Source organism: Coenobita brevimanus, chromosome 58 (genome assembly GCF_032717465.1).
Source record: "Coenobita brevimanus isolate Jiangsu-jjx chromosome 58, ASM3271746v2, whole genome shotgun sequence".
Classification (NCBI taxonomy): Eukaryota; Metazoa; Arthropoda; class Malacostraca; order Decapoda; family Coenobitidae; genus Coenobita; species Coenobita brevimanus.
In genome coordinates this window covers 37,173,254-37,186,083 of record NC_137011.1, presented here as the reverse complement: position 1 = coordinate 37,186,083, position 12,830 = coordinate 37,173,254, and the positions used below count along the sequence as shown (strand labels likewise).

The 12,830-nt window shown below is 38.7% G+C and overlaps 1 protein-coding gene and 1 non-coding gene across 2 annotated transcripts in view; one reads left to right on the top strand and one right to left on the bottom strand.

Annotated features, from left to right (window-relative positions):
- Window positions 1-12,830, bottom strand: part of LOC145402727 (uncharacterized) — a 189,919-nt gene that overhangs the window by 159,121 nt on the left and 17,968 nt on the right. The window lies entirely within an intron of this gene.
- LOC145402744 (5S ribosomal RNA) lies at window positions 3,570-3,688 on the top strand. Its single transcript, XR_013897861.1, has one exon. It is a non-coding gene; the product is annotated as a 5S ribosomal RNA (ribosomal RNA).

The following is a 12,830-nucleotide window of genomic DNA, read 5'->3' as shown; positions in this document are numbered from 1 at the left end:
CTTTAGTGAAGAGTTTGTAAATGACTGATAATAAGCTAATGGGTCGATAGTTACTAAGATCTTTTGAGTCACCTTTTTTGTAGAGTAAAATAACTATTGCATTACACCATGTTTTGGGAATTTTCTTCTGTTTTATGCAGTGGGTAAATAAGTGAGCAAGCCTATTTTGTAATTCTACTCCTGCATCCAACAGTAAATCTGTTATTATTCCAATTTCTCCCAGAGCCTTCCCTCTTTTTGTATTTTTAAGACAAATATTTACTTCGTCTGGTGTTACCTCAGGTATTTCACTTGTGTCAACTGAAAAGTTAGCTATTGGTACTACTGTCTTTGATGCATACAGTTCTTTGTAAAATTCTTCAACTCTCTTCACCATCTTATCTCTGCATTTAATGATTTCACCATTTTTTTCTTTCAGTGATGTCATTTGTTGCTTTCCTAGTGCCATTTTACTTCGGACCTATTTCAGACTTTTTCCAATTTTGATGGTTTCTTTGATCTGATCCATGTTTCTCTTGCTTTTTTTCTTCTCTTTGTCTTTTGCTAATAAGCTCATTTAATTCTGCTAGTTCTATTTCGTCTTTCTTTGTCTTTACTTTCATTTCCTTTCGTTTTTTCATGAGCTCGAGTGTCTTTTCTGAATATTTCTTGGCTTTGGTTTTGTATTAGGTTTTCCTACTACCTCCACTGATTCTCTTAGAACTTTTGTTAGTCTGTCTTTCAGCTCATCAATGTCATTCAGTATTACTTAGATCCTGAAATATGTTCCTTATTTCCAACTGAAAGGTTGCTTTGTTTTCGTTTACTGTTATTGGGCATACCGTATCTTTTTATCTTTAATCATCTTCTTTCTTTCGCTTTTGAAATTGAATCCGGCTGTGCAACCCACCATTCTGTGTTCACCGCCTAATATATACTTTGTTGATAACTGTGACATTTGTGATCGTGTTATTCTTATCTGCTATAATGAAGTCGATTTCATTCTTTGTTTCTCCATTTGGGCTTCTCCAGGTCCACTTTCTCCCTGTTCTTTTGTGGAAGAATGTGTTCATTATTCTCATGTTACACATTTCAGCAAAATTTGCTAGCATTTCTCCTCTTTCATTCCTTTCTCCCACTCCAAATTTTCCCATACATGCTTCTCTGTTTTTCGACTTCCCAACTTTTGCATTGAAGTGTCCCATGAGTATAGTATATGCTGTCTTTTCTTCTTCCATAATCTGGGAGTTGTCATCATAGAATGTTTGTTTCTTAATCTGGGCTTTGAGAAGTTGGTGCATATAATTGTATGACTTTCATGGTATATTTCTTGCACAGTCTAATGACAACAAATGCTGCTCTGTCAGATACACTGCTGAATTTAACAGTGTTGTCTGCAAGATTTCTGTTAAATTAGAAATCATACTCAACTAATTCTTTCATTTTCCCTTCATCTGTAGTAAAGTAGGTGGTTGCTGTCTTCGAGCTGAATTACTTTTTCTTCTTTTCTGTGGATCTCATTCAAACCTACAATATCCCAACTAATGTTTTCCAGTTCAGCCATTAAGTTATTAAGTTTGTAATCTTCTGCGAGGCTTTTTACATTGTATGCATAGATATATAATGTGTGTATATATATATACAGTAATCCCTCTAATATCCGAACGCCCAATATCCGAACATCCCCACTAACCGGACATAATCCTCCTGGGATCCAATATTCCCAAAATGGGCCAAAAACCGCAAAAAATTCGAAAAAAATCTGACTTTTTTCCCTCCCATAATTTGAAATTCCCGCCTGGCACCAAACAGCTGTTACACCATGGTTCCTTCACCCCTTCCTTCCTCTCCCTCCCCCCTCCCCTGTCAGGTTGCCATTTGGTATTTTTCATTACCAAGTGTGGGCCAATTTGGTAATGAAAAATTCGTCTGGTAATGAATTAGAATAATGCATTACCAAATGGATTTTTCACATGTATGAGGATACACAGGATGGAGATGGTGGATTGTTTGCTCTCTCTGATTAATCTGCTACCCTACTTAGTGTGAAAATAATCAACATGGTGTTAGTTATAAGGAGAGTGATTACATGTATTTCCACTTGTATATATAATTAGTGAAGAATATATGCTAGCTTTACGAATTTGGTAATGAAAAGTTATATTTGACAATGAAAGTTGAGGAGATTGGAAATGTGGCTGTTGCGATCTGGCAACTCTGTTACCCCACCAACATCAACAGTCACAGCTTAACTCCGATGGAGAGCAGATACTCATAACAGTGCAAGCCACAGGTGCTTGTTTTTTGTGAATAAACAGTGAATAAACTGCAATACCTTGCCACTAGAACACACGGGAATTTACAGTGTTGTGCAGTGTTAAGAAATTAGAATTTAGAGTGCAGAGGATTAACTGTGGACTGCAAACTGGCGGTTCAAACCAGTCCAAGAGCAAGGGACTTGTAAGTACCCAGAATGTTTAATATTGTATAAACTCACCTCTAAAACCTCATTTTATGGTTCTTTTGCATTTATTTCAGTCTTTTATGTCCCTTATTGGTGTGATTTGGGTCTTAAATAGGTGCAATGCATGTCCAGAGGGAGTTGTATAGGTGTTTTTCAGAGTTAGGGTCCATAAGTACAAGTCCATAAGCTGGGGCCCAATATCCGGACAGGACCACTATCCGGACCTGCCTATGGCTCTATTGATCCGGATATTGGAGGGGTTACTGTATATATATATATATATATATATATATATATATATAATAAATATATTATATATATAATATACTGTATATATAATGTAAATATATAATATATATAATGTATACAGTATATATATTATATATATATAATATCTATCTATATATCTATCTATAGTCAGACGCCATAATCCCGTAAGTGGTGGCCATTTGACTTTGAGTTATTTGTTTTACGGAGAGGGCCACTAACGCTCCACCAACCCACTTGTTGACACGTAGGGAGCACATATGGTTTGGTTATATGGTTACCACCCAGCGTTAATGGTTTCTTAGCTTACAGGAAACCATTTGGCTTGTCACTCAACGTAAAGCCACCTGTAAAGGAAAGAAGAGCAATAAGAAGTGACAGGAAAGATGGGAGAAATAGGAAGAGAGGAGGGCGGGCACAGAAAAAGAATGATAAAGGCTAAGGAAGAAGTAGGCAGCACTACATCAAGGGAGTGGATGATGGTCGCCACCACCTACCACTAATAATAAATGAGGCCCCTAATAACATAGTGTTCCGAACGCCACATGTTGAAAACGGAGAAAAACGCAGTTAAAGTTGTGTAACATTCAAAATGCCATAACTTTGGAAGTAGTGAATATTATTTAGTGCCTTTTTTTTTTTTTTTTTTTAGCTTGAAGTTCGTACTTTCATATCATGCTAATCTTGGTAGAAGAGAAATTAGCAGCATTCTGAAAGGTACAACAATAGCTTTTTTTTCTCCAGTGTAGTTACTGAGAGACAAAATGTAGTCTCAGTAAGCATTTTTAACAATCAAACCAACCAAAGATATCAATGGGGAATGTTTACAAAAGCAAAATAGATGTACGTAATACTATTTTCAGACGGCCAAACCACGTTGAGTACACCGCTTCCCGTTCGATCAGCGAAGTTAAGCAACGTTGGGTCTGGTTAGTACTTGGATGGGTGACCGCCTGGGAACACCAGATGCTGTTGGCATCCCTACGTCAAGTGGGGTTGGTGGAGGATTAGTGCCCCTCCCTGTAAAACAATTAACTCTAAGCCCTTGGCCACCCTGTGTGGGATACATGGCGTCTGGCAATGAATGAATGAATGAATGAAAAACCATTATAAAAAAATCTTTCATTTTAGCCATTTGGGAATAATGGTAAGCTCTTTTTCTGTTATGAGAAGGACCAGCAGCTTTTTGTTCACTACTAGGCGCTGTTGTGTGCCTATAAAGCATTCCTTGAGTTAGAGTGTGTAAGCATGTTTAGCATTGCTCGATTCTCGCAGACACAATACCTTCTCATCATCTGACTTGCTGCTTCTATCTGTCTGTCTGTCTACCTATTTATCTATCTATTATGATTTGTAATTATAATATGGAGTCCTGACACTCCTTGGCCTCGAATATTTTGCGTATTTTTTATGCTTTATGCTTTATGGCACGTGTTGTTGAATAAACTGTGTAATTTATTCATGTCTTTGCATACAGATATGCACATCACAATTATTTTATGAGAGGAGGGGAGGGGACAAGAGGGGAGGGAACAAGAGGGGAGGGAAGGGAAGGGAAGGGAAGGGGAGGGAGGGGATTGGAGGTATGGGAAGAGGAGAGGAAGGGAGGATAATTTTTGCTATTTATCATATTTATTGGAGGGGTTTGTCACCATTTTATTTTTTTTTAAGCACATTACAATGGTTTATAACATTTATACACACCCCCCAAAAATTGGTTTCGGTGATATTTGTACTTTTTCTTTGTGTGAAGAAAACAGGTGCAAGCGACGTATTTTTCTTCTCACCAGGGTTGTGACGGTTAACTATTATCAACTTTGACGAGCCATAGCTCGGTAATTATTGGGTCTAAGAGGGTGGGGTTTGCGTTTTCGGGTGTGTAAATTCAAGCTCTATAAATCGGGCATAAAACTTTCAATCTTTGAGAAAGTAAAAAAAAATAGGCCTGTTCTTACCTCCTGGGGGGTTGTCGAGACTGAAGAATTGTGTACCCTAGGGGTTAAAGAACAGGGAACTGTGCAAATTATATAAAGTACAAAATATATAATTTACCAATTAAAAAAGGAGAAATTGTGTAAAGGAGTTGTGTGAGCCAAGGAATGGTTGTGGCTCTGCTGTGAGTAGAACTTCCATATTACTCATCGGGTTGTCCCGTTCAGTGAACAAAACTAAAAAATTTCTACTGTTTATAGGGTGGCTCTCTAATTCACAATAATTTAGAACAGCTGAGTAAGATGGTTTTGAGATGGGAAGTCCTGTCCTGTGAGACCTTCCCTGATGCCCGGCAATCCTGGTAGCTAGGTGGCGTTTGGTTTGACCAATATAGTCAGCATTACAGCAACCACACTGAAACTGATACACCACCGAAGACTGCAGGGCACCTGGGACATGGTCTTTGAACATGATGCACTGAGGCAAATTTGGAGATAACCACCCTCAACAATATCTGCGAATAGAAGTCGTGAATTAGTTTACATATCTTGTTATGTAAAAAATATGATTAAGGACCTAAGGAGGGTACTGCAAAATAAACATCAGCTTTCTCAACAGTGAGTTACTTTCAGAGTAGTAGTTCTTAGCTGAGTAAGCTTTATTTTGATATACTGTACTTGTCTACAAGTTTAGCTGGGAATCCATTTTGGTTCAGGGTTTTCCTCAGACACTGTAGTTCAATATGTAGAGAAAAATAAGATCACAAATTATAGGCCCTAGTCACTAGAGTTAGAAAGTTACATTTATATTGGAGGGGAATGTTAGAGTTAAATTTAGTAGTTAATCCTGTATATGTTGATTCATGTATACTGACATAGCAAAATTCCTTGTGTCCTCTCAGTAGCAAAATGCCTTGTGCCTCTCTGTACAAACATCTAAAAAGGGAAGTTTATTACCTTGCTCAGTTTCACAGGTAAACTGTATATATCTATGTTTAGAATTTAAGTATTCCCAAAACAAGGGCACATGAGAAGGGGCGCTAAAAATGGCAAAGTGTCATCCACATAGCATTTGAAATACATATAGTGGCTTAAAGTGGGTGGGGCAATCCTGTAACCATCTGGATTTGTGGCAAGCCAAAAGGCATTACCAAGACCAGGTCCAACTGAGCTTCCCATAGCTACTCCTTCAACCTATTTATTGTAGAAGCCATTAAAAATAAAAAAGCAGTCTTGCACTGACAGAGAGCAATCTATGAAACTGGTTCTTATTTAATCATCCAATGCTGTTAGTTTCTTTAAACACATTATCATGACAGATATCCACGGTCTCATCAAGGGGGATATTTGTGAATAGGGATATAACATCAAAGGAAACCATGAAACAATCGTTAAATTTAAGTTCCCAAATTTCTTTAGCAAATAAAAAAGAATCCTGTACAGTATAATTATTAAAAGTTATTAGGGACAGCAAAGGAACAAGATACTTAACAAGCTTATGAATAACAGTGATATAAAGCAAAGGAACAAGATACTTAGCAAGATTAAAATTAACAGTAATATAAAACCCTATGCAGAACCATTATTAGATGAATGCAGAACAACAGTGTTGTTGAGCTACCAGTAAATGTTTACCAAATTCACTGATGTTTTGCAATATATATATGTATATATCCATAACATTATATACTGTATATACTGGAAAACACCGTAACTTCGGACAGCGCCCAAACTTCGGGCATTTTGCGAAAAAATATAATAATTGAAGTTTATTGGAAGACAGTGAGATATTTGCAAAAAATAATGATATAAGTAGGTAGGGTAATCCTTAAAGATAATTATGTGTAAGTCCTACTAAACTAGCTTGAATATGTGTGGGTGAAAAAAATTTATGAATCAAATGGAAAAAAAATTAACATTTTTTAACCCTGCAAAACTTTGTTCACACAGAACAAACAGTTTCAATTGTAAGAACGTGATTAGTACGATTATATGTGGAAAAGTATTGTAAGTACTGGGCAGTAAACTATTCTAAAATACATACATGCATAATCTTGCTATGACTGTTTTAACCCCTAAAACACGGGGCGTCGCGTTTGCGACGCTCGCCAAAAAGGACATAACGGTGGATCGTCGTGTTTGCGATTCGAGTTAATTTTGAATAAACGCGGGCAAGGATGTTCCAGCTGGTATTGTCTATCAGTACCACCACCCTTTAGCTACAATTAGCATACTTCACCTATGTACTACTGACCTCCGTTGTTGCCAAGTATCGCGTTTTTCCCCCCTCCCCCCCCCCACCACGGCCCGGCCAGCCTGGCTGTGATACATGGCAGCGCTCTGACTGCTTAGAACTGTAAATCTGCGCTCTCCTCTCACAAGCAGTTTATGCTAATAGGAAACGCTTGTTTCCCCAGTTGTCACACTAGCTTTTTTCCGCACGGTTTGCCCCTGTTTAGCGTCAGTTTACCGCAGGCTTTCAAAGTGACATTATGGCGAGTTCTAGCTCTTCCGAGTCAGTGCGAGTGGCCGACAGGAACAAGAATAAAGTGACGGGCGTAAGGCAGAATAAAATGCGCGCTGCGGTGATCTTTTGGGAAGTAATACGATTGAAAATAATGTAGTATACGTGTTTTTAGCTGTGAAAATGGAAATGTTTGTTGAGTGACGGGAAGACTGCTGCCGCGCTGCATGTCGGCCGTACGCTTCGTTGATTTTAGCCTTATTTTCAGTGCTTATTGTACAAATACGGATTCCAAACTACCTGTACGTTGTAGTATAAAGTTTACTGTGACAGAATGAGGCTGTGGTAGAGGGGAAACCGGGTTGCTGGAGGTGTGAAAGTGAAGATTTGCAAGTCTCCACAAGTCCTTGGGTAGTCCACGAAGGCTCAACACCTGTCTCTGGAGAAAGATGAATGTAAGTACTATCTGCCATACCAAGTATAATGTTCTAGGGTTAATCTCTGATTTTTGGCTAATATTTTCCTACAGGTACTCAGACCACGATCGAACCCCGCCACCCAGGGGGGGTCGGCAGTCTATTGTCGCGCATTAGGGGTTAATGAATATCTCTGTATTTTTCAGAAAAAATTCCTAAATTCGGACAGACAAATTACTGGAAAAATACAGACTATAGATGTTTGTGTGTGTGTGTGTGTGTGTGTGTGTGTGTGTGTGTGTGCTTTACAAGCACAGGCCTATTAGGAAAGTGTGTGTGTGTGTGTGTGTGTGTGTGTGTGTGTTTATACCACAGGCCTATTTGGGATGTGTGTGTGTGTGTGTGTGTGTATATAAGATCAAAGTGTGTAGCTCATTAATACATTCCATGGTGCCTTCATAACATGTGCCTGTGTGTGCGTGTGTCTGCTGATTTGTGTACGTGTTAGTGGGTGTGTGGGTGTCATTAGAACCAGTAAGAGGTGTTTAACATTATATTATTTCAGTATGCATTTGTTGAGTCAGTGTGGTAGCTACTTGATAATTAAGTGAAGTTTTGTTTAGGAAAAAGAGATCAGTTCCCCATATAGTTTGGAATATATGCAAAGCATTTTTACATCATTTTTTCGTCTGAAAAAGTTTCTGAAGAGTTCTTAGTTATATTTATGGCCAGAATATCTCACTACAATGTGATATGATGCATCTTAATGTGATCTCAAATTATGAGCTCAAAAATGAATATATTTTTGGATATTTCTCTTTATATATGTATAACTTGGGCCACGAGTGCCCAATATTTTTTTTGACATTTTTAAAAATCTTCTAAGGTGTCCGAAGTTTGGCCATTGTGTCCAGAGACAGGTGTTATTAACCATTCTCATGTTTAAAGGGCAAATACATGGATGTCCGAAGTTTGGAAGAGCTGTCCGAAGTTAGAAAGTATGTTCCTAACGTCAGACATTTGAAAAAAAAACAAAAAAAAAACACGAATTTAGCATGGCTAATTTTTTTTTATAATATGGATTCAGTAGGTGCTGTCCCTGGCTACCACATGACACCAACTGGGATAAAATTGCACCATTTTACACAGAGTTATTCATTAAAATACATAAAAAGTGTCAGAAGTTCGGGTGTTTTATGGTATATATATATATATATCCCATTGGATCCCAGGGGTGCTGGGCAAGGCACGGCACTGGGTGGGTACTAAGCGTACCGCCCTCCACCTATTGGCTCATAGTCGCGAAGCTCATAGGTCCCTACCCGGGGGGGTTCCCTACTTTATAAAGACTTGAAGAATCCCAGCTCTGTCCAATATTCCGGACACTGGGCTCCAATGGGTTAAATATATATATATATATATATATATATATATATATATACTGTATATATATATATTTAATTAATTATATTTATATAAATAAATTTGCATATTCAAACAAAATTAAGGGGTAAGAAGGTAAAATTTTAAAATGTCAAAAAATAAACTTCACCCTACTATATACAAACACATCATAATTGTTAAATATGTCACTGTCGTGATATATACATATAATGCATATTTCACCATTTTTCATTATTACAACTTGGTGCTAAACATGTACTTTGCTATAAAAATCTCATTTTTTCCTTTCTTAATCAAAATGTTGCATGAACAGGCACTTATTTTCTATCTGTGCTAATTACTGAAGAAATCACTTATCAACTTATATGTAAGCCTTATTTTTCTAGAATAAATATTTACAGATCCTGTATAAACACGTCAGTTGCAAAATATACAGGTGTCACTGCTGCATACGTTGTTTATTTTCGGAAAGGAAAAGGTTGTGTAGATCAGATATTCATTCTTAAAAATTTCATTTTTTTTCCTTAATCAAAATACTACATGAACAGGCACTTATTTTCTATCCTGGCTAATTACTGAAGAAATCACTTATCAATGTAAGCCTTATTTTTCTAGACTAAATATTTACATATCCCGTATACACATGTCAGTTGTAAAATATACAGGTATCACTGCTACACACATTGTTTTATTATATCACTTTTTAGGAAGGGAAGAGGTTGTGTAGATCAGATATTCATTCTTACGAGAAAAGTTTCTAAAGAAGAGAAAGAAGTTGTACGTGGCCTTCATGGATTTGGAGAAAGCTTATGACAGGGTGGTTAGACAAGGAATATGGAAAGTCTATCTATCTTTTGCCAGACACCACAATCCCATAAGGGGTGGCCACAAACAAATCACCTCCATGTCGTCCTGTCCAACACTATTTCAGTGCCCTTCTTCCAGCTCACATCCCCCTCTCCCATATACCTCTCCACTTCATCCCTCCATCTCATCCTCGGCCTTCCCCTCCCTCCTCCCCTCCGTCTCTTTCACATACACTCTCCTCGTTAGTCTCACGCTCTCCATCCTCTCCACATGGCCAAACCACCTCAGCATATTTCTCCTAACACTTTCTATCACATCCACATCCACTCTGCAATGCTCCTTCACTTCCTCATTTGTCAGTCTGTCTCTCCACATAACTCCACATGCTGATCTCAAATAACTCATTTCCACTGCTCTCATTCTTGACTTGTGTGCTTCCAGCAAGGCCCAAGGTTCACTTCCATACATTAGGGTTGGTATCACAATGCTACCATGCAGTGAGTTTTTTATTTCCATGCTCACTTCCCTGTTCCTTATCACTGCTTTCAAATAAACAACAACCTTACTTCCCTGTTGTACCCTTTCAAGCACTTCACCCTTTAAACTTCCATCCTTACTCATCACACTACCCAAGTACTTAAATGCACTCACATTTCCCATTTCCTCCTCAACCAGCCTCACTATACATTCAGACTTAATTTCTCTCAAAAACCATAGCTTTACTCTTCCCTACATTCGCTTTTAGATTCTGTTTCTTATACACTCTCCCAAACTCATTCACCAAGCCTTGCAGTTTCCCTTCGTCTTCACACAACAATACAATGTCATCTGCAAATAACAGTACTGGGAGTTTCGAAACACTGTCCTCTCTCATTAGGGTCACTCCAACATCCACTGCCCTACCTTGTATCTCTTTTATAAACCCATCCATATACAGACTGGGCAACCATGGGGCATGACACATCACTATTTCAACCCAACAAATAGAAAAATTCATTCAGTTCACAATCCACTTGCACTGCGGCCGTAGTCCCTTCATTTACACTCTTCACGGCATTCAACAACTCATTTTTTTTTTTTTTTTTTTTTTATGCGAGGAAGAAGGAGCCAAAGGCCATGAGCCCGCAGTAACAGTTCCCTCCAAGAGAAAAACAAAATACAATATAGAGCCAAATTCAAGATCCGATCATTTTGAGATGCCTGGACACACTGCGTTTGAAAGACTGGAGATCATAGGCAGCAGGAAATACAGACAGAGGGAGACAGTTCCAGAGTTGACCTGTTGCATAAATGAAAGACTGGGAGTAACGGTTAATTCTTGCATTAGAGAGTTGGACAGAAAAAGGATGAGAGTCTGCTGCCAGACGGGTGCTAGCGCCCGTCGTAGAGGTGGAGGAATGCAAGCAGACAGTTCAGAGGAGCAGTGACCATTAAAGTAGCGATAGAAAAGAGATAAAGATGCAACAGTGCGGTGAAGAGACAGAGGTTGAAGGGAGTCAGTAAGAGGAGGAGAGTTAATGAGACGAAAAGCCTTTGACTCCACCCTATTGAGAAGAGCTGTATGAGGGGAGCCTCCCCACACATGAGAGTTGTACTCCACACAGGGGCGGATAAAACCCCTGTATAGAGTCAACAATTGCGCAGGGGTAAAGAAAGAGCGGAGTCGGCTTAGCACACCCAATCTCTTGGAAGCAGATTTTACAAGAGATGTAATATGATCTTTCCAAGATAAGTCCCGAGTAAATGAAACCCCAAGCATGTTCAAGGATGATGTAGGATTAAGCTGAATATTATTAAACATTAGTGGGTATACCTGTGGAAGATTTTGTCGGGTTGAAAGGTGTAAGAACTGAGTCTTAGATGCATTAAAGACAACCATATTATTTTTACCCCAGTCAGAGATACGAGCCAAGTCAGACATTAGGTGTGCCATAGCCTCATCCCTTGTTTGTTGAAGTAACTGTTGAGATGGGCGTTGCGGGAACCGAATATTCTTATTACTTTCCACATTCCATGTCTATCCACACTGTCATATGCTTCTTCCAAATCCATGAAAGCCACAAACAACTTCCTCCCATTTCTAGAAACTTTTCCATTAAAGACCCACGAATGAATATCTCATCTACACAACCTCATCCCTTTGTAAAACCCCCCTGTTCTTCTCCAACTAATTCCTCTGCAATTTTTCCCACTCTGTCAATAAGTATCCTACCATATATTTTTCCTATAACACTAAGAAGAGAAATGGGTGGAATATGAATGTTATGAGAGTAAGCGATAGGATATTGGTAGTGAAAATTCTGGTCGGTGAAATGATAACTGCAATTATATTGGCATATGCCCCACAGGCAGGCTTGGATGAAGTAGAGAAATATAGATTTTGGAATGACTTAATACGTGTAGTAGGTGGCATGTGGGATGATGAGATAGTGGTTTTGGGAGGCGACTTAAATGGTCACGTAGGTGAAGCAGCTCAAGGTTATGAAAAAGTATATGGAGGATGTGCGTATGGTATAAGGAATGTGGAAGGGGAAAGGATACTTGAGTTTGGGGAGGTAACAAACATGATTGTGTGCAAAACACATTTTAGGAAAAGAAAGAGTAGGTTAATTACGTAGGAGTCTGGGGGAAATAGCAGTCAGATAGATTATTTTCTGGTTAGGAGGGTTGATAGGAGGTTAGTGAGGGATGTTAAAGTTACAGGAAGTGAGGAGTGTGTGCAACAGCACAAACTATTGATTTGTGATGTGGTGCTTAAGAAACATGTGATGAAAAAGGGGACTTATGTACCCAGGAGGAAAATATGGAAGCTGGAAAACCAAGTAGTAAGGGATGCCTTCTATAGCGAGATGAGGAGAGTGGTGGCTGAACAGGGAGCTGTAGACAGAGGCGTTAACCCGCCCCGTCCTGACCAATTTTCCACCACTGACCCCCCCCAATCCCAACCATCTTTGGAAAAAAAAAATTTTTTTGGCTCAAACCTCCGCTTTTGGTGAGAAACATCAAAAATTCATAGAGAAATCGCTCATCTGAGGTTTAAAATACTGAATACAGGTAGCAGTACCCCTTACCTTACTGGGTTTCCCATCTGGCTGGCT